The sequence below is a fragment of the Saccostrea echinata genome, unplaced genomic scaffold, assembly GCF_033153115.1.
Source record: "Saccostrea echinata isolate AGI-Se365-2 ecotype Australia unplaced genomic scaffold, CSIRO_AGI_Sech_v1 ptg000025l, whole genome shotgun sequence".
NCBI classification, from domain to species: domain Eukaryota; kingdom Metazoa; phylum Mollusca; class Bivalvia; order Ostreida; family Ostreidae; genus Saccostrea; species Saccostrea echinata.
Window position 1 is genome coordinate 15805421 of NW_026889774.1, and position 22854 is coordinate 15828274.

Consider the following 22854-nt stretch of genomic DNA (forward strand, 5'->3'; position numbering starts at 1 on the left):
TTCTATCATACCTGAAAGTTTCAGACTTCTACCTTTAACAGTTTCCGAGAACATTCACGGACTAGATTTTTAGTGGAAAAAGTGAAAAATCGTAATAATTCCTGACCGGAAGTAATTTTTTCCAAACTTTTTCAATATTTCAAAATGGCATGAGATGACACATCATTCCTGAAAATTTGGCTGAAAATCATTGAGTAGTTTTTGAGATATCGCGATTTGAAAAGGTCAAAAAAATAAAAATGAAAAATAATAATAATAATAAGAAACAGTAGAATCACTATAAGGTCTTCCGTGAAGACGGAAGATCTTAACTAGACGTGATCTCGTTGCGAGCAACGAGAGGTCTTCCGTCCGATTCTCCATCCTTTAACCATTAACTGCTAACCATAACGCTATTAGGACCCCCCCCCCTTTCAAAGTGAAATATGACAAATATCTAAAGTTTGGATTTATTAATTTTACAACAAATTATATAATTATCATACTGAAAAAGTCTCTGTTAACCCTACTAATATCATAGAAAAATGCTGAAAAACAGAAAAGTTAAAAAATTTGACGTTTTTAATTCGCTTCCGGTAGCAACCGGAAGTACTGATGACGAAAAACAAGGTAGATTTGCATACCTAGAAGTCATGTTCTGTAATCTCTAACAAGTCTCCAGTTCATATCTTTAGTTATTCTTTAGATATCCTGCGGACAATATTTCATCTTAAAATCAGAAAACGTCCATAACTTGGAACCGGAAGCGAATTTTTCCAAAATTCTTTTAATTTAACAATGCCATTAAATGGCGCGTTATCCCTGAAAGATTGACGAAAAACCACTGAATAGTTCTCGAGATATTGCTTGGACAAAATTTGTCTAAAAAATAAGAATAATAACTAAATGCGATCTCGTTGCGAGCAACGAGTGGGTCTTCCGTCCGATTTTTGATAAGATGAGATCAGAATTTGACTGACATTTTTGTTCAAATATAATGATAAAAATAAATTAAGACGAAAATTTTGCTTCAGTAGTGTGTATTAAAATATTGATCATTAAAAAGTTATACATTAAAGACTTTCGGCCAGTCCTGGCCCCTATTTTGAGGGGCCAGTCCTTTTTTCTTGTTATCTTCCTGTAGCTCTCACGATTTTGAACATTTTTGTTCAACAACTATTCTGAAATTCTTTTTCGCTTCCGAGAAATATGCAAAAGAAATATTTAGGGGCTCGCCCTTCAACTCCTTAATGGGGGCGTTTAGCAAAAATGAAAAGGTTACATATTGTTTAAAACCTTATTTTGAACATCTTTTATTCAACACTGCTTATCAAAATATTTCCCAATTTCGGGATATAGAGTGCCAAAGATTTGTCATTCTGGCCCCTTGTGGCCCCTAATTATGTAACATATGATGTGAATATTATAATATATAGTTGTAAATCGTTGAGATAAACATGTTTGCTTCAGTAATGAATAACAAAATGTTGAGCATTAAAGCGTTATTCATCAAAGACTATCGGCCCGTCCTGGCTCTATTTTGAGGGGCCAGTTCCTTTTTCTTCATATCACTTTAAAGCTCTTATGATTTTGAACATTTTTTGTTCAACAACTATTCAGAAATTCTTTTTCGTTTCCGAGATATTAGCAAAAGAAGTATTTAGGGGCCGGCCCTTTAACTCCTTATTGGGGACGTTAAGCAAAAAATAAAAGGTTGCATATTGTTCAGAATATTATTTTGAACATCTTTTGTTCAGTATTGCATATCAAAATATTTCACACTTTCGAGATATATAGCGTTAAAGATTTTGCATTTTGGCCTCTTATGACCCCTAATTATGTAACATATAATGTGAATATCATAATATGTAGTTGTATATCGTTAATATTAACATTTTTGCTTCAGTAACGCATTACAAAATATTGATCGTTAAGGAGTTATTGATTAAAGACTTTCGGTCCCTCTCGGCCCTTATTTTGAGGGGCCAGCCCCTTTATCTTCATACCACTTTAAAGCTCTTATGATTTTGAACACTTTTTCTTCAACAACTATTCAGAAATTCTTTTTCGTTTCCGAGATATTAGCAAAAGAAGTATTTAGGGGCCGGCCTTTCAACTCCTTAATTGGGACGTTTAGAGAAAAATGAAACGTTGCATATTGTTTAGAACATTATTTTGAACATCTTTTGTTCAATATTGCTTATCAAAATTTTTCCCACTTTTGAAATATAAAGCGTCAAAGATTTTGCATTCTGGCCCCTAATGGCCCCTAATTATGTAACATATGGTGTGAATATTATAATATATAGTTGTAAATTATTGAGTTAAACATTTTTGCTTCAGTAATGCATTACAAAATTTTGATCGTTAAAGAGCTATTGACTAAAGACTTTCGGCCCCTAATGTGATGAGTCAGCCTTTTTTCTTTGATATCATATAAAAGATCTTGTAATTCTACACAATTTCTATTCAATATGTTTTCAGAAAATCTCTATAGTTTTAGAGATATGATAAAAAATGTCTCGAAAATTCACTCCTGATTCATGTCCTAAATTTCGACCCCTACCGAGCATCCATACTAGGTACTTCCGGAAAATTTGAAAATCCAGGTGCAAAACTTCAACATGTCCTCTATAATCGCTGAAAATTTCAGCGCTCTAGCTTTTGCCGTTTTTTAGTTTTTGTGTCGACAAAATGGTTATCTGAAAATCGATTAAAGGGCAATAACTTCCGACCGGAAGTGAATTTTAAGGATTTGAACAAAAAAGGATCATCTTCAGATCAAAAGACATTGCCCCTGAAAATGTCATGAAAATCGATCGAACCGTTTGCGAGATATCTTCTGCACAAAAATTGTAAAGAAAAAGTGGAATAATAACAATAATAATAATAAAAGTGAAAAAGAAACAATACAATAATAGAAGGGTCTTCCGTTGGAGACGGAAGACCCTAATAAGAAACAGTAGAATCACTATAAGGTCTTCCGTGAAGACAGGAGACCTTAATAACTAGATACTCGTTGCGAGCAACAAGAGATCTTCTGTCCAAAAAAACATCCTTATATGTGATATTCTTTGCACATAAAATTACATTTCTATATGCTTGTAGTAAAGACACCAAAAATTTAATATGGGTCCTTAAAAATATTTTTTATCTATAAAAAAATGAATAGAGCACAGACTTCACAAAGAGAAAAAAAACCCACTCAACATCGTTTATAAAAATGAAAACGTAAATTTAAGCAAACAAATTCGGGATTCAACCAAGATCACCTTCGTGAAAATTCAATATGGGAACCACTACACCAGTGCAATTTTACCAATCATCATCGATGTTTACTTTGCATCATTGCCTGAAGTAACTAGCGTCAGTGAGGTTAAAAGGTTTAAAAAATAACAAAACAATCTATTACTGATGAACTGATGACACTGTTTACTTCTTTTATTCTTTTTGTATTCACATTTTTATTCCATGCAATTCCATATACCTGTATTTCATACAAATGTGTCCGTGTAATCTTTTTCTGCACTTTTGCTTCAGACCATTTTTCTACTATGAAAGAAGAGTCACGATACATTATTTTGCGCTAATCGTGACGAGTAAATCTTTGCGCCTTTTCTTTGAAATGTATTTTCTATTGAATGGTCTCCATTCTCATATATATTATTGTATGTACCGAACAAATTACTCATTGCATTTGGAGGTCAGAGTATTTATGTTTTTAAAAACAGATTATCCATTTCATAACCTGCCAGATCCAACAACAATTCTTTCATATTTCATTGATCCTCGTGGTAGTTTCGATCAACAAGTCGCTCGGCTTTCTTCGTAAACTCCGACCTGCCAATCGGCAATCTTCGACTGACTCAGCTACGCTCCATACAAACCTTGTAAGTGATTGGTGGAGAAATATGCATCAAATCGATTACATTTCTCCGCCAGGAACTGCCTTGTAACTCATTTCATATTTTACTCAGCATAAAGTTCTTCCAACCCTTTTATCTGTTGTCTAATTCTTCCTTGTATATTGGTTTTGATCACAGTATCATGTAAGCAGTCTTTGAAAGCAAAACATAGTGTTGGGCGTGCTTCAAAGTAACTCAGAGTTCAAACGTATAACATTTGGAGGAATTTCAAATAAGATCACATGACTTTATCAGCAACATGGTAGAACACTTTTGACGTCCGAGGTAAGTGTGCGAAGAACGAGCCACCCGAGGAGCTCCGAGTGCCGACCTGCTCGTCGGAGACAACCGCCATTTTGGACCCGCTTCAAATTTTAAATGCGAATATCTAGAGTTTGGATTGATCAATTTTAAAACAAATTGCATATTAAGCATTTACAAAAGAGTCTCTCTTAAATTTACAAAAATCATAAAAAGAAAATTTAAAAACAAAAGAAAGTTAAAAAATGCCCTTTTTTTATTCGCTTCCGGTAGCAACCGGAAGTGGTCACGACGCACAAAAAGATGATTCTGCAAATCTAAAGGTCATGATCTACCTTCTCCAATAAGTCTCCAGTTCATATCTTTAGCCGTTCTTTAGAACATTCATCGACAAAAGTCCCTTTTAAAAATCAGGAAATAGTCCATAACTTGGAACCAAAAGAGAATTTACCAAATATTCCTTGTGATGAACAAAGTTCATTTAATGACACATTTTTCCTGGAAGTTTCACTGAATACCACTGAACAGTTTTCGAGAAAACGCCTGCACAAAATTTGGTCAAAAAATAAGAAGAAGAAGAAACAGTAGAATCACTATAAGGTCTTCCGTGAAAACGGAAAACCTTAATAAGAAACAGAGTAAAAATAATATGTTCCCCAACTTCGTTTGGGGAACATAATAATTGTGGAAAAGAAACAACAGAGTCAGTAGAAGGTCTTCCGTTGGAAACGGAAGACTTTAATAATAATAAGAAACAGAGTAAAAACAATATGTTCCCAAACTCCGTTTGGGGAACATAATAACTAGAAACTCATTTCGAGCAATGAGAGGTCTTCCGTCCGATTTTGAAAATAAAAATGTAAATTCAAACTGAAAAAGTGAAAAAAAAAAAATTCAAACACTCTGGACATTTTACCCTGGTCGTCAGCGTGAAAATCCAACGTGCTAACCATTACGCCATTTCAACTCCCGCTTCAAAGTGAAAATGACGAATATCAAGAGTTTGGATTTATCAATTCGAAAACAAATTATATATTTAGTATTTTTAAAAGAGGCTCTATTAACCCTACAAATATTACAGAAAAATATTGAAGTTGAGAAAAATCGATCCAACTAACGACTATGCATGAAAAGGTCCCTTTGCAATCTAGAAATCATGTTCTACCATCTCTAACAAAAACAAAAAAAAAATCACTCAACATCATTTATGAAGTTGAAAACGTAAATTAAAGCAAAGAAATTCGGGATTAAACCCAGATCGCCTTCGTGAAAATTCAATATGGAAGACACTACACCAGCGCAATTTTACCAGCCATCATCAATGTTTACTTCGTATCATTGCCTGAAGTAACGGGCGTAAGGGAGGTTAAAAGTTTTTTATATTGTGGAATTATAGAATGAGAGCTAGCTAGCCAAATTTTGTGCAAGCAGATTCACATCGGAATTCGTTACTTGAGTTTAAACAATAACAAAAATCTATTACTGATGAACTGATGATACTGTTTACTTCCTTTATTCTTTGTGTATTCAACTTTTTATTCGATGCAATTCCATATACCTGTATTTCATACAAACGTGTCCGTTTAATCTTTTTCTGCACTTCTACATCACACCATTTTTCTATTATGAAAGAAGAGTCACGATACATTACGTCACGAGTAAATCTTCGCGCCTTTTCTTTGAAATGTATGTTCCTTTGAATGGTCTCCATTCTCATATATATTATTGTATGTACCGTACAACTTACTCATTTTATTGTATTTGGAGGTCAGAGTATTTATGTTTTCAAAGACAGATTATCCATTTCATAATCTGAAAGATCCAACAATTCCTTCGTATTTCATTGATCCTCATGGTAGACGCTCGGATGTCTCCGTAAACTACAACCTGCCAATCGGCAATCCTCGACTGACTCCACTACGCTCCATACAAACCTCGGAAGTGATTGGTGGAGAAATATGCATCAAATCGATTACATTTCTCCGCCGGAAACTGCCTTGTAACTCATTTCATATCAATCTAATTAAAATTAGATGTTCCGAATCCTCTACCGCTTCTCAAACATCTAACAAAATCCCATTAGGGGTGACGCCAGAGCGACCTTTCGATTATGAATAAACAAATATTTCGGCAAATCAGATTCAACCTTCTGTATACGATTCGAAAATAAGTTCCTCGGCTACATCTTTATATTATTGAAGCTCAGTAGACTGTCTTACGTTGAATTAAAGTAATTTTGGCACAAATTGAACGTATAGTCCGCCAATCTGGCATTTTTACCTGAATAATGCAAACGAAAATGCACAAACTACATGTATACGTCTATATATCACGCACGTCACATTCATATATATAGCACGGTCTTTACCATACATATTTCGTTTACTACGAAACCCCTCGGGCGTTTAGGTTCGGCGGTAAAAAAGAAACGCATCCGAACTATAAGCCAAGATTTCAGGGTCGGCGATTTCATTGGGTAATCAAAAGGTCGCTCTGACGTGACCCCGAATGGGATGTTCTTAGATGTTTGAGAAGCGGTAGCGGATTCGGAACATCTAATTTTAATTAGATTGATTTCATATTTTACTCTGCATAAAGTTCTTCAAACATTTTTTTTGTGTTGTCTAATTCTTCCTTGGATATTGGGTTTGATTACAACATCATGTAAGTAGTCTTTGAAAGCAAAACATAGTGTTGGGCGTGCTTCAAAAAAACTCAGACTTCAAAGGTATATCATTTGGAGGAATTTCAAATAAGATCACATGACTGTATCAGCAACATGGTAGAACACCATTGACGTCCGAGGTTAGTGTGCGAGGAAGGAGCCATTCGAGGAGCTCCGAGTGCCGACCTGCTCGTCGGAGTTTGCGAACACAGCTGCCATTTTGGACCCGCTTCAAATTTTAAAATGCGAATATCTACAGTTTAGACCTATCAATTTGAAAACAAATTATATATTAAGCATTTTCAGAAGTGCCCCTATTAACACTACTGCTATCGAAGAAAAATATTGAAAATCATAAAAGTTTTCAAAAATAAACTTTTTAAATTCGCATCTGGTAACGACCGGATGTAATGACGACGAAACGTCCCGGCTAGTATTTATCACGATCTATAATCCCTGAAAGTTTCACATTGATATCTTTTATCGTTCTTGAGATTATTCGTGGAGAAAAATGTTATTTTAAATTCAGAAAATGGTCCGTAACTTGGCACCGGAAAGAAAATTTCCAAAAATTCTCTCGGATAAAATAACTTAAGATGACAACACATTGTTCCTGCAAATTTCATTAAAATCCATCCAGTAGTCTTCGAGAAATCGCGTGCACAAAATTAGATGGTCATAAAAATAATAATGACTAGATACTCGTTGCGAGCAACGAGAGGTCTTCCGTCCGAATAACCATCCTTTACTGTGATATTCTTTGCACGTAAAATTACATTTATATCTGCTCGTTGTAAAGACACCTAAAAATTTAACATAGGTCTTTAAAAAGATTTTTTATTTATAAAAAAAGAAATAAGAAGAGCACAGAATTCGCAAAGAGAAAAAAAATGTTCAACATCATTGATAAAGATGAAAACGTAAATTTCAGCAAAAAATTCAGATATAGTCGGGATTAAACTAAGATCGGCTGCCCGAAAAGAGCTAGGTTCACTTTATGCATAAAATGGCCCTATAGATATACAAATTTATTGACTAATTTATTGACTAACACTTTATGTTCCATTTTAAACATCAAGATAAAGTAGAGACTTAATGCTTTCATTTTCTATGAAAAATTTTCTCCTTGGAAAACAGGCTTCATGGAATTGCAATGTTCTTGAATTTTAAGGAAAACAAGTATATTTGAGTAACTTTCACACAAGAGAAATAATATGAGTGCACAACCTGATCTAAAAAATAAAAAGGTTTTGTAATCCTCAAAAATAGTTCTATCATTTAATAGTTGCACATTTAAGATCAGAGGTTACACTCTATATTAAATATCGAAAAATAGCTTTAAAAATTGGCTGTTTTGTAGAAATTTTCAGGATATGAGGCAAATGACGCATTTCATGACGTCATAATGCATTGGCTAGCCAGAAAATTACGTCATTTTTGATAGATACGCATTCATCAAAGGTCTAAATGATATTTAATGCATTGTCAACTAAAACCAAGCAGTTTCAGTTTTTCTGAAATTCACAGGGCCAAAAAAGGCCCTAAGTGAAATTTGTTCTCTAAACTAGCGCAATGCGCCAGCCATCATCGATGTTTACCTTGGACTCATTCCCTGAAGTAACGAGTGTCAGTCAGGTTAATTTTTTTCTTATAGTGCGGAATTATAGGATGAAAACTAGCCAGCTAAATTTTGTGCAAGTACTAGTAGATTTACATCGGATTTGTTACTTGAGTTTTAACAATAACTGATAGCAGAGAAAATAATCTGTTACAGATAAAAGCTTAAAAAAAAACAAAAACATTGTGTTTACTTCCTTTATCTTTATGCATTCTACTTTCTATTCCATGGAATTACAAATACAGACACGTCCGTGTAATCTTTTTCTGTACTTCTACACTACTGCATCAGACCATTTGTGAAAGGCGGGTCAAGATACATTATTTCGCGCCAAACGTCACGAGTAAATCTTCGCACCTTTTCTTTGGAATGTGTCTTCAATTGAATAAGTGTACGTGATAGCTTCGATGAAATTTTAAAAAAATACACACTGTACGTATAACATATCATATACGGGCAAGTAACATAAAGGCAGCGCTAAGTTTTCTTACACGTTTTATATTCCTCTTTACCCCCAAAGTGGATTATTCCAATTAGTAACATATTTATGAAAAGACTGGAATGTTTTGCAACAAAACACGTCTCGCCATATGACGCTCAAGGAATCTGATACCTATTCTGTTCGGTAACTTGCATCAATAAAGGAATACAACCCTACTAAAATCAAAGAAAAATATTGAAAAACGTAAAAATTGAAAAAAAATGACTTTTTAATTCGCTTCCGGTAGCGACCGGAAGTACTCCCGACGCACGAAAAGGCAAACCCGCACATCTAAAAATCATGTTCTATGCTCTTCAAAAAGTCTCCAGTTCATATCTTATTTACATGTATATATTTACATCTGGTGCGGATAAAATTTCATTTAAAAATCAGAAAAATGTCCATAACTTGGAACCGGAAACGAATTTTTCCAAAACTCTTTCAAATGTAACAATGGCATTTTATAGCGCAATATCCCTGAAAGTTTGATGAAAAAGTATTTAATACTTCTCGAGATATTGCGTGCACAAAATTTGTCTAAAAAATCGATTTTTAAAATGTCTTCTGGGGGACAATTTTAAAAACAAACTAGAAACTCATTGCGAGCAATGAGAGGTCTTCAGTCCGATCCTGAAAATAAAATGTAAATACATGCTGAAAAAGTGACTTTAAAAAAAATCATACAGTCTGGAGATTTAACCCTGGTCATTAGGGTGAAAATCCATCGCCCTAACCATTACGCCATTTGGACTCCCGCTTCAACGTGATAATGACAAATATCTAAAGTTTGGATTTATCCATTCGAAAACAAATTATATATTTAGCATTTTGAAAAGAGGCTCTCTTAACCCTACAAATTTTACAGAAAAATATTGAAGTTGAAAAAATCGATTTCTTAAATTCGCTTCCGGTAGCGACCGGAAGTAACGACGATGCATGAAAAGGTCCCTCTACAATATGTACCGTCACACCCCTATTAAAATAAAAAAAAATATTGAAAAACGTAAAAGTTGAAAAAATTGACATTTTAAATTCGCTTCCGGTAGCGACCGGAAGTACTCACAACGCACGAAAAGCCAAACCCGCACATCTAAAAGTCATGTTCTATGCTCTCCAATAAGTCTCCAGTTCAAATCTTAAGCCGTTCTTTAGATCTCGTGCGGATAAAATATCATTTTAAAATCAGAAAAATGTCCATAACATGGAACCGGAGGCGAATTTCTCCAAAATTCTTTCAAATGTAACAATTGCATTATACAGCGTATTATTTCTGAAAGTTTGATGAAAAACCACTGAATAGTTCTCGAGATATTGCGTGTACAAAATTTGTCTAAAAAATATTAATAATAATAATAATAATAACTAGAAACTCATTGCAAGTAATGAGAGGTCTTCCGTCCGAATAACCGTCCTTACATGTGATGTTCTTTGTATGTAAAATTATATATATGCTCACAGTAAAGAAGCCAAAAAATATATCATGGGTCTTTCAAAATTGCAAAGATTTTAAAGATTTATTTTAAAAAATGAAAATAGCACAGAATTCACACAGAAAAAAAAAAACAAACATCATTTATAAAGATGAAGACGTAAATTTAAGCTAAATAATGAGAAAGGAAATTCAGACATAATCGGGATTAAACCCAGATCGCATGCGTGAAAATTCAATATGGAAACCACTACACCAGATTAATTTTACCAGCCTTCATCGAAGTTTACTTTGTATCGTTGTATGAAGTAACGAGCGTCAGGGAAGTTTAAAGTTTTTTTTATATATACTGCGGAATTATAGAATGAGAACTGCGGAATTATAGAATGAGAGCTAGCTAGCCAAATTTTGTGCAAGCAGATTCACATCGGAATTCGTTGCTGAGTTTAAACAATAACTGTTAGCAGAAGAAATAATCTATTACTGATGAACTGATGATACTGTTTACTATAGTACTTCCTTTATTCCTTCCCTATGTAAATTTTTACTCCAAGCAATTCCATATACATGTATTTCATACAGATGTGTCCACGTAATCTTTTTCTGCACATCTGCATCAGAACAATTTTCTACTTTGAAAGGGGAATTACGATACATTATTTCGCGCCAAACGTCACGAGTAAATCTTCGCGCCTTTTCTTTTAAATGTATGTTCTATTAAATGGTTTCGATTCTCATATATATCATGGTATGTACCGTACAAATTACATACTTAATTGTATTTTGAGGTTATTTATGTTTTCAAAGAGATTATCCATTTCCAAAATCTGCAAGATCCAACAATTCCTTCACATTTCATTGATCCTCATGGTAGTTTCCTGCAACAAGACGCTCGGCTGTCTCCATAAACTCCAACCTGCTAATCGGCAATCCTCGGCTGACTCCACTACCTCCATACAAACCTCGGATGTGATTGGTGGAGGAATATGTGTCAAATCGATTACATTTCTCCACCGAAAACTGCCTTGTAACTTATTTCATGTTTCGCTCTGCATAAAGTTCTTCAAAAAGTGTTGGGCGTGCCACAAAGTAGCTCAGATTTCAAAGGTATACATTTGGAAGAATTTCAAATAAGGTCACATGACTGTATCAGCAACATGGTAGAACACAGCTGACGTCCGAGGTTAGTGTGCGAGGTACGAGCCACCGAGGAGCTCCGAGTGCCGACTTGCTCGTCGGAGTGTACGGTGACAGCCGCCATTTTGGACCCGCTTCAAATTTCAAAACACGAATATCTATAGTTCCAATTTATCAATTTGAAAACAAATTATATATTAAGCATTTTCAGAAGGGCTTCTATTAATACTACTACGATCAAAGAAAAATATTGATAATCAAAAAAGTTTAAAAATTCATTTTTTTTCAATTTGCATCTGGTAACGACCGGAAGAAGTGACGACGAACGATAGGTCACGTCCCGACTAGTATTTATAATGATCTATTATCCCTGAAAGTTTCACATTGATATCTTTTACCGTTCTTGAGATAATCTGCGGACAAAAATGTCATTTAAATTCAGAAAATGGTCCGTAACTTGGCACCGGAAGTGAACTTCCAAATTTTCTCTCAGATAGGTCAAGTTCATGTTACGACACATCTTTCCTTAATATTTCATGTAAATCCGTCCAATAGTCTTCGAGAAATCGCGTGCACAAAATTAGAAAGTCAAAAAAATAATAATAAGAAGAAGAAACAGTAGAATCACTATAAGGTCTTCCGTGAAGACGAAAGACCTTAATAATAATAATAACTAGAAACTCATTGCGAGCAATGAGAGGTCTTCCGTCCGATTCTGAAAATAAAAACGAAAATTCAAGCTGAAAAAGAGATAAAAGTAATACAGACACTGAATTTAGATTTAACCCTGGTCGTCAGCGTGAAAATCCAACTTACCATTAACCATTCACTTTTTTACATCACTTCCGGTCACGACCGGAAGTACCGGAAGTAACGGCGATACAAGATTTTCTCATTACTTCAGTCGTTTACTGTTGCAGAGCAATATTGCAAGATCAAATTCTAATTTTGAGGACAGGTAAACACGAGACCGGAAGTGAATTTTATAAAAATCTCTGACTTTTCTCTAGACATTTGCAGTAGATACAACATACATAAAGTCATTTCAAGTACTTTATCGATGAGGAATATTTATGAGAAAGTTAAATATCAAAATAAAGTAGTTTATCTTCTAAAACCGGAAGTTGACGTTTTTGTTTCCGATGGAATCTAACATATTTCAAAACAGCAAAAGAGATGCAATAAAGTGATTCAAGCATTAATTTAAAAAAGAAAAGTTAAATTTTTTAGATTTCTTTGATCACTTACTGTGACAAGCGGAAGTGACGACTGACGCGTTTAACCCAAATGGTTTTGCCTACTCCTCAAGGTCTATTACTCATAAAAGTTTGGTTTTTCAATCTTTTACTTGGTTTTGAGATCTCGCTCAGACAACTTCACATTTTGAGGACAGGAAAACATGTGACCGGAAGTGAATTTTTAAAAGATATTTAAGATTACTCTAGACATTTGCAGTCTGAATAACATATTTGAAATTCATTTCAAAATACTTTATCTAGAAAAAAATATTTATGGGAAAGTAAAATACTCAAATTATGTAGTTTTTCTCTTATAACCGGAAGTTGTCGATTTTGTTTCCGGTGGCACCAACATCTTTCGAATCTGCGAAAAAGATCCAATAAAGTGATGCAAATTTTGATTAAAAAAAAAAAGAAAAATTGAAATTTTCGATTACTTTGATAACTTCCTGTGACGACCGGAAGTGAAGGCTGACGCTCTGAACCCAAATGGTTTTGGCTACATCTTAAGGTCTGTTGCTCAGATAAGTCTGGTGTCTTAATCTCTTACCGTTTCCGAAATCTTGCTCAGACAACTTCTCATTTTGAGGACAGAAAAACACGCGACCGGAAGTGAATTTTACAAAAGAAATTTGACAATACTCTAGACATTTGCAGTCTAAATAACATATTTAAAATTCATTCCAATACTTTATCTACAAAAGATAATAATGGGAAAGAAAAATACTCAAAATATGTAGTTTTTCTCTTCTAACCGGAAGTTGACGTTATTGTTTCCGGTGGGACCAACATATTTCAAAACTACAAAAGAGATGAAATAATGTGATATAAGTATTGATTTAAAAAAGGAAAGTTGAAATTTAAATTTCTTTGATCACTTCCGTAAGCGACCGGAAGTACATACGACGCACGAAAAGGTAATTTTGCAAATCTAGAAGTCGTGTCCTATCATCTCTAACAAGTCTCCAGTTCATATCTTTAGCCGTTTCTTAGATCCTTCGAGGACAAAATTTCATTTTAAAATCAGGAAATTGTCCATAACTTGGCACTGGAAACGAGTTTACCAAAAAACGGAATTTTATATAAAATTCATATAAAGACCTTTTATCCCTGAAAATTTCAAAGAAATTCATTGAATAGTTTTCGAGAAATCGCGTGCAAAAAAAGAAAAAAGAAAAAAGAATAATAATAATAACTAGACTCTTGTTGCCATGGCAACAAAAAGGTCTTCCGTTCCTATATGATACCGTTTGCATTGTTTTTTTATGTAGAAAAACGTGTACAGTATGTAATAATTAAGTTGTAAAGAATCTAAAATTTGTCCTTTCGGTACTTGCAGTTCATTGATTTTTACTGCAAAAATGAATGTATTTGTTGTCCTTTTATATGAAATTGTATGCATGTTTTTATTCATTAGTAGAAGCGTATTTAAACTATTTTTAAATTTAAAAGTTAAATGGGGGGGGGGGATCTAGAAAACAACCTGTCAGTTCTTACAGTACTTTGATTTTCACTACTAAAATGAAACTATCCACCATCCTTATATATAAACATAATAAATTATAAAACATGGAGTGTGGAATTGAATTTTGCATTTAGAGAAGCATCTATATGTAAGTCAAAGTAAAAAAAAACAATACTTAATATCTTTTCAGCCCTTACGGTACTTTGATTTTTATTGGCTAATGAAAATAGCTTCCATAGGTAACTTATTGTATGCATTGATTTTTATGTATAGAAAAACATGCCTGTTTATACTACACTGTAGTTAGAAAAAATTGGGTATCTAAAACAGTCCTCTCAGTACTTCAGGTACTTTGATATTTACTGCAATTAAATGTAGTCTTCATTCTTATATATGATACTGTATGTATTGATTTTTGTAAGCAGAGAAACATGTAAACATAACCTTCATGTAAGTTAAAGTAAGAAATGCCCTTTCAGTACTTTCAGTACTTTGATTTTTTAAACCAAAACGAAAGTAGCTGAAATCTACAAAACGTGTTATCTGATTTCAAAACAAATCATATATTTGGCACTTATGGACCTATCTCTATTATGCCTAAAGATATCTTCAAAATATATTTAAAAACAAAAAAGTCGAAAAATGACTGAAACACAAATTCACTTCCGGTTCAGACAGGAAGTTCCAGACACAAACGAAAATCACGTAGAAACAAAGAGAATGTCATGATCTATTATTCCTGTAAGTTTCACATCTTTACCTCAAACTGCTTTTGAGAAAAACACCGGACAAAAGTACATTTTAAAATTTGAAATTCGGTCATAACTTCGGACCGGAAGTGAATTTTTCAAAAAACGGAATTTTATATAAACTTCACATATTAACCTATTATCCTGTAAAAAATTGTGAAAATCTATCGAAACATCTCTGAGTAATCGCGCTCACAAAATTTGGGAGGAATAATAATAATAATAATAAAAAGAAACAATACAATCACTATAGGTCTTCCGTTGTGAACGGAAGACCTAATAATAACTAGAAACTCATTGCGAGCAATGAGAGGTCTTCCGTCCGATTCTGAAAATAAAAACGAAAATTCAAGCTGAAAAAGTGATAAAAGAAATTCAGACACTCTGGAGATTTAATCCTAATCGTCAGCATGAAAATCCAACGTGCTAACCATTAACCATTCACTTTTTTACATCACTTCCTTTCACGACCGGAAGTAACGGCGATGCAAGATTTTCTCACGATTCAAATAATCTGATGACTGAATATCAGTCCTGAAAGTTTTAGTCCTCAGTCGTTTACTGTTGCTGAACAACATTGTGGGACTAAATTCTAATTTTGAGAACAGGTAAACACACAACCGGAAGTGAATTTTATAAAAATCTCTGACTGTTCTCTAGACATTTGCAGTATCTACAACATGCATAAAATCATTTCAGGTACTTCATTGATAAGGGATATTTATGAGAAAGTTAAATATAAGAATAACGTAGTTTATCTCCTAAAACTGGAAGTTGACGTTTTTGTTTCCGGTGGAATCTAACATATTTCAAAACAGCAAAAGAGATCCAATAAAGTCATGTAAGTTTTAATTTAAAAAAGAAAAGTTAAAATTTTTGATTTCTTTGATCACTTCCTGTGACAAGCGGAAGTAACAACTGACGCGTTTAACCCAAATGATTTCACCTACCCCTCAACGTCCATTACTCTTAAAATTTTGGTGTTTTAATCTTTTACCTGTTTTTGAGATCTCGTTCAGACAACTTCTCATTTTGAGGACAGGAAAACACGCGACCGGAAGTGAATTTTTGAAAAAAATATTTAAGGTTACTCTAGACATTTGCACTCTGAATAGCACATTTAAAATTCATTTCAAATACTTTATCTATAAAGAATATTTACTGGAAATTAAAAAAACTCAAATTATTTAGTTTTTCTCGTCTAACCGGAAGTTGTCGTATTTGTTTCCGGTGGAACCAACATCTTTCGAATGTGCGAAAAAGATGCAATAAAGTGATGCAATTTTTAATTAAAAAAGAAGAGTTGAAATTTTCGATTTCTTTGATCACTTCCTGTTACGACCGGAAGTGACGGCTGACGCTCTGAACCCAAATGGTTTTGCCTACATCTTAAGGTCTGTTGGTCATATAAGTTTGGAGTTTTAATCTCTCACCGTTTCCGAGATCTTGCTCAGACAACTTCTCATTTTGAGGACAGAAAAACACGCGACCGGAAGTGAATTTTACAAAGATATTTGAGGTTACTCTAGATATTTGCAGTCTAAATAACATATTTAAAATTCATTTCAAATACTTTATCTACAAAGGATATTAATGGGAAAGAAAAATACTCAAATTATGTAGTTTTTCTCTTATAACCGGAAGTTGACGTTTTTGTTTCCGGTGGGACCAACATATTTCGAAACTACAAAAGAGATGCAATAATGTGATGTAAATATTGATTTAAAAAAAGAAAGTTGAAATTTTACGATTTCTTTGATCACTTCCTGTGACGACCGGAAGTGCCGACGACGAACGAAAAGGCGATTCTGCAAATTTAGAAGTCACGTTCTATGCTCTCCAATAAGTCTCCAGTTCATATCTTTAGCCATTCTTGAAAAAAAGGGGCGACAAAATTTCATTTTAAAATCAGGAAATTGCCCGTAACTTGGAACCAAAATGGAATTTTCCAAATTTTCCTTGTGATGAACAAAGTTCATACAATGACTGATTTTTCCTGAAAGTTTCATTGAAAACGACTGAATACTTTTCGAGAAATCGCGTGCACAAAATTTTGTCAAAAAAAAGAATAATAATAATAATAATAATAATAATAATAATAATAATAATAAGAAACAGTAGAATCACTATAAGGTCTTCCGTGAAGACGGAAGACCTTAATAATAATAATAATAAGAAGAAGAAGAAACAATAGAATCACTACAAGGTCTTCCGTGGAGACGGAAGACCTTAATAATAAGAAACAGTAGAATCACTATAAGGTCTTCCGTGAGGACGGAAGACCTTAATAATAACTAGTTACTCGTTGCGAGCAACGAGAGGTCTTCCGTCCGATTGATTGTATATTGTTTTACGTCCCATTCGAGAATTTTTCACTCATATAGAGACGTCACCATATACCGGTGAAGGGCTTCAAATTTTGACCTTTACTCGGCACTCAGGGCCATTGAGCAGTGAGGGATCTTTATCGTGCCAACGCCTGCCGTGACACGGGGCCTCGGTTTTTAAGGTCTCATCCGAAAGACCCGCAACTTTCACTCCAAAGTGCCGAGCGCATGGCGAAGGAACAGTTGCTACCTATTTTTTATCGACTTAGGTCTGTCGCGGCCGAGATTCGAACTCACGACCTCCCGATCACGGAGCGAGCGCTCTACCGACTGAGCTACCGTGAACGGTTCTTCCGTCCGAATAATCATCCTTAAATGTGATATTCTTTGCACGTAAAATTACATTTATATCTGCTCGTTGTAAAGACACCTAAAAATTTAACATGGGTCTTGAAAAAGATTTCTTATTTATATAAAAAAAAAAAAAATAAAAAGAGCACAAAATTCACAAAGAGAAACCAGAAGTCTCTGACGAGACTGTAGCTCTACTGGTTGTATTTATAAAGTAAGATAAAAGTAGCACTTTGACTTGAAACTTTGCAACAGCAATAAACAGAATAATGATTCTTGGTTTAGTCTCTTTTGTGGCAAGATTTATTATTATATCAGACTAAAACTGTAGGAGGAGTAGCCTTTTAAAACAATTTTACAGAAATTTTGATTTAAGTAACCATGGCAACATCATTCAACAAAATCAAAAAACAATAACACCAATTATGTATCTCTGTAGTCTACTTGTATGCCACATTATACTGAAATCAGACAAAAAGTGTAGGAGGAGTAGCGTTTTGAAAGTATTTCAAGAAAATTTCTACTTTTAGTAACCATGGCAACACCGTTCATTGAAATCCAAAACTGGTATAGAGAATTATGTATCTTAGTGTAGTCTAATTGTGTGCTAAGTTACACTAAAATTAGACCAAAACTGTAGGAGGAGTAGCATTTTGAAGGTATTTCAAGGAAATTTCTATTTTTAGTAACCATGGCAACACTGCTCATCGAAATCCGAAACTGGTACTGAGAATAATGTATCTTAGTGTAGTTTACTTGTGAGCTAAGTAATACTTAAATCAGACCAAAACTGTAGGGGTAGCATTTTGAAGGTATTTCAAGGAAATTTCTATTTTTAGTAACCATGGCAACACTGTTCATCGAAATCCGAAACTGGTACTGAGAATAATGTATCTTAGTGTAGTTTACTTGTGAGCTAAGTAATACTTAAATCAGACCAAAACTGTAGGGGTAGCATTTTGAAGGTATTTCAAGGAAATTTCTATTTTTAGTAACCATGGCAACAATGTTCATCGAAATCAGAAAATCAATATGAAGAATTATGTATCTTAGTGTAGTCTACTTGTTTGTCAAGTTATACTGAAATCAGACCAAAACTGTAAGAGGAGTAGCATTTTGAAAGTATTTCACAGAAACTTCCATATTTAGTAACCATGGCAACACCGTTCATTGAAATCAAAAACCGATATAAAGAATTATGTATCTTATTATAGTCTACTTGTGTGCCAAGTAATATTGAAATCAGATAAAAACTGTAGGAGGAGTAGCATTTTGAAAGTATTTCACAGACATTTCTATTTTTAGTAACCATGGCAACATCGTTCATCGAAATCAAGAGCCGATATACAGAATTACGCATCTTAGTATAGTCTACTTGTGTGCCATGTTATATTGAAATCAGATAAAAACTGTAGGAGGAGAAGCATTTTGAAAGTATTTCACAGACATTTCTATTTTTAGTAACCATGGCAACATCGTTCATCGAAATCAAGAACCGATACACAGAATTACGCATCTTTGTATAGTCTGCTTGTGTGCCAAGTTATATTGAAATCAGATAAAAACTGTAGGAGGAGTAGCATTTTGAAAGTATTTCACAGAAATTTCTATTTTTAGTAACCATGGCAACATCGTTCATCGAAATCAAAAACCGATACACAGAATTACGCATCTTAGTATAGTCTACTTGTGTGCCAAGTTATATTGAAATCAGACAAAAACTGTAGGGGGAGTAGCATTTTGAAAGTATTTCACAGAAATTTCAATTATTAGTAACCATGGCAACACCGTTCATCGAAATCAAAAACCGATACACAGAATTATGTATCTTAGTATAGTCTACTTGCGCGCCAAGTTATATTGAAATCAGATCAAAACTGTAGGAGGAGTAGCATTTTGAATGTTTTTCACAGAAATTTCTATTTTTAGTAACAATGGCAACATCGTTCATCGAAATCAAAAACCGATACACAGAATTATGTATCTTAGTGTAGTCTACTTGTGTGCCAAGTTATATTGAAATCAGACCAAAACTGTAGGAGGAGTAGCATTTTGAAAAATTGTTTACAGACGGACGGACAGACAGACAGACAGACAGACAGACGGACGACGGACACCTTACTATCGCATAAGCTCTTCTGGTCTCTGACCAGTAGAGCTAAAAACAAAGTTCAACATCATTGATAAAGATGAAAACGTAAATTTCAGCAAAAAATTCAGATATAGTCGGGATTAAACCAAGATCGGCTGCCCGAAAAGAGCTAGGTTCACTTTATGCATAAAATGGCCCTGTAGATATACAAATTTATTGACTGACACTTTATGTTCCATTTTAAACAACAAGATAAAGTAGAGACTTAGTGTTTTCATTTCCTATTAAAAATTTTCTCCTTAAAGCCAAGATCTTGGAAAACAGGGCTCATGAAATTGCAATATTCTTAAATTTTAATGAAAATAAGTATATTTGAGTACTTTCACAGAAGAGAAATAATATGAACACACCCTCTGATCTAAAAAATAAAACAGGTTTTGTAATCCTCAGAAATAGTTCTATCATTTTATAGTTGCATATTTAAGATCAGAGGTTACGCTCTATATTAAACATTGAAAAAAATGACACATTTTATGACGTCATAATTCATTGGCTCGCCAGAAAATTGCGTCATTTTTGATACATACGCATTCATCAAAGGTCTAAATGATCTTTAATATTGAAACCACTACACTAGCGCAATGTACCAGCCATTACCGATGTTTACCTTGCACTCATTCCCTGAAGTAACGAGTGTCAGGCAGGTTAATCTTTTTTCCTTATAGTGTGGAATTATAGGATGAAAATTAGCCAGCTAAATTTTGTGCAAGAACTAGTAGATTTACATCGGATTTGTTACTTGAGTTTTAACAATAACTGATAGCAGAGAAAATAATCTGTTACTGATAAAAACTAAAAAAAACGATTGTGTTTACTTCCTTTATTCTTTATGTATTCAACTTTATATTCAATGCAATTCCAAATACAGACATGTCCGTGTAATCTTTTTCTGTACTTCTACACTACTGCATCAGACCATTTGTTAAAGGCGGGTCAAGATAACTATTTCGCGCCAAACGTCACGAGTAAATCTTCGCGCCTTTTCTTTGAAATGTGTCTTCAATTGAATAAGTGTACGTGATAGCTTCAATGAAATTTTTAAAAGATATGTTGCTATAGCCTGATTTTCTAGCCTAAGATAGAATGTATATTTATCACACTGTACATATAACATATCGTATACGGACAAGTAACATAAATGCAGCGCTAAGTTTTCTTACACATTTTATATTCCTCTTTACCCCCAAAGTGGATTATTCCAATTAGTAACACATTAATGAAAAGACTGGAATGTTTCGCAACAAAACACTTCTCGCCATATGACGCTCAAGGAATCTGATACCTATTATGTTCAGTAACTTGCATCTATAAAGGAATATTGCCCTACTAAAATGAAAGAAAAATATCATTGAAGCTTATTTTTCTCTCATTTGAAATTGCTATATGTTATTCAAACAACATGAGAAAGTAACAAATTCTATTTTCAAAATACAATTCGGCAACTCTCCAATTTATGATACAATTGCATAGCTACATATACATTTGTACCAACATGTTTTCCTCGTTTTGTCATATCACAATTGCATCTATGCACATTAATTAGTGCAAAATTCAACTGCAAACTCTTTATGAGGGAGTAAAAAGACACGCTGATATTTTGCCGACAAACACCGCTGCTCTGACGTCGAACGACATACCCCCCCCCTTAAAGATAAAATCTTATATTTGAGCCCCAAAAAGTGAGAAAAAATTCGGACATTCTTTATATTGAATCCGGATCGCCCACGTGAAAATTCAACATGCTAACCGTTACGCTATCAAACATCATCGCTTAAAATTGAAAAATGATAACTATTTAGAGTATGGGGTAATCAATTTTTAAACAAACTACATATTTAGCATTCTTGTAAGACTCTTTATTTAGCCTATTAACATCATAAAAAATAATGAAAAACAAAAAAGTTCAAAAAATTAACCTTTTTAAATCACTTCCTGTGACGACCGGAAGTGACGACGACACACGAAATGTTTCCATCACAAATCTACAAACCAAATTCTATCATACCTGATAGTTTCAGACTCCTACCTTTAAAAGTTTCTGAGAACATTCATGGACTAGATTTTTAGTGGAAAAAGTGAAAAATCGTAATAATTCCCGACCGGAAGTAAATTTTTCCGAACTTTTTCAATATTTAAAAATGGCATGAGATGACACATCAATCCTGAAAATTTGGCTGAAAATGAATGATAAGTTTTTGAGATATCGCGATTTGAAAAGGTCAAAAAAATAAAAATGAAAAATAATAATAATAACTAGATACTTATTGCCTAGGCAATAACAGGTCTTCCGTTTTCTTGACTTCTTTGAAAAAAAAACCCACAATCATCTCAATAAGATTACTCTAATTAATAACAAAAGTTATCTCAAGGCTTCCAAAGATATGTAGATACAGATAAAAACAAACGGAATTATTTTTCTGTTTTCTTTATGTACTTCGTCATGAACGAAAGTGCTCCAAACGAATAAAGTGTATAAAAATAATTTGCATGGTCATGGTCTATCTAACATCTGCATTAGCCAAACATTTCTGCAAAAAGAAAAAAACTTTAAAAATTCACTTTTTTGCATCGCTTCCTGTCACGACCGGAAGTGACGACAACGTACGATTTTTACATGATGTAGATAAACTGGTAACTAACTATATGTTCTGAAAGTTTTTGACTTCAGTCATGTAGTGTTTTTGAGCATTTAGGTGAACAAAATCTCAACTTGAGGGCAGAAAAACACGCGACCGGAAGTGCATTTTCCTAAGATGGTTGACTTCACACTAGACAATTGCAGTCTCAATAACATATGTAAAAATCATTTCAAAAACTTTATCAATAAGTGATATTCTTGGGAATGTTAAAAATCCCAATAACAGTTTCTCTGTTATAACCGGAAAGTGTCGTTTTTTGTTTCCAGTGAGACCAACACATATAGAAACTGTGAAAGAGATTCAATTATATGATGCAAGTTTTATTTCAAAAGTGAAAAGTTTAAATTTTCGATTTCTTTGATCACTTCCTGTAACGACCGGAAGAGACGGCTGACGCTATTAACCCAAAGAGTTTTGCCTACTCATTAAGTTCTATTACTCATATAAGTTTGGTGTCT

The 22854-nt window shown here is 33.7% G+C and overlaps 1 protein-coding gene across 2 annotated transcripts in view; it reads right to left on the reverse strand.

Annotated features, from left to right (window-relative positions):
• The window catches only part of LOC133192080 (uncharacterized), a 239734-nt gene that overhangs the window by 45899 nt on the left and 170981 nt on the right, over positions 1-22854 (reverse strand). The gene's annotated exons all lie outside the window — the stretch shown is intronic.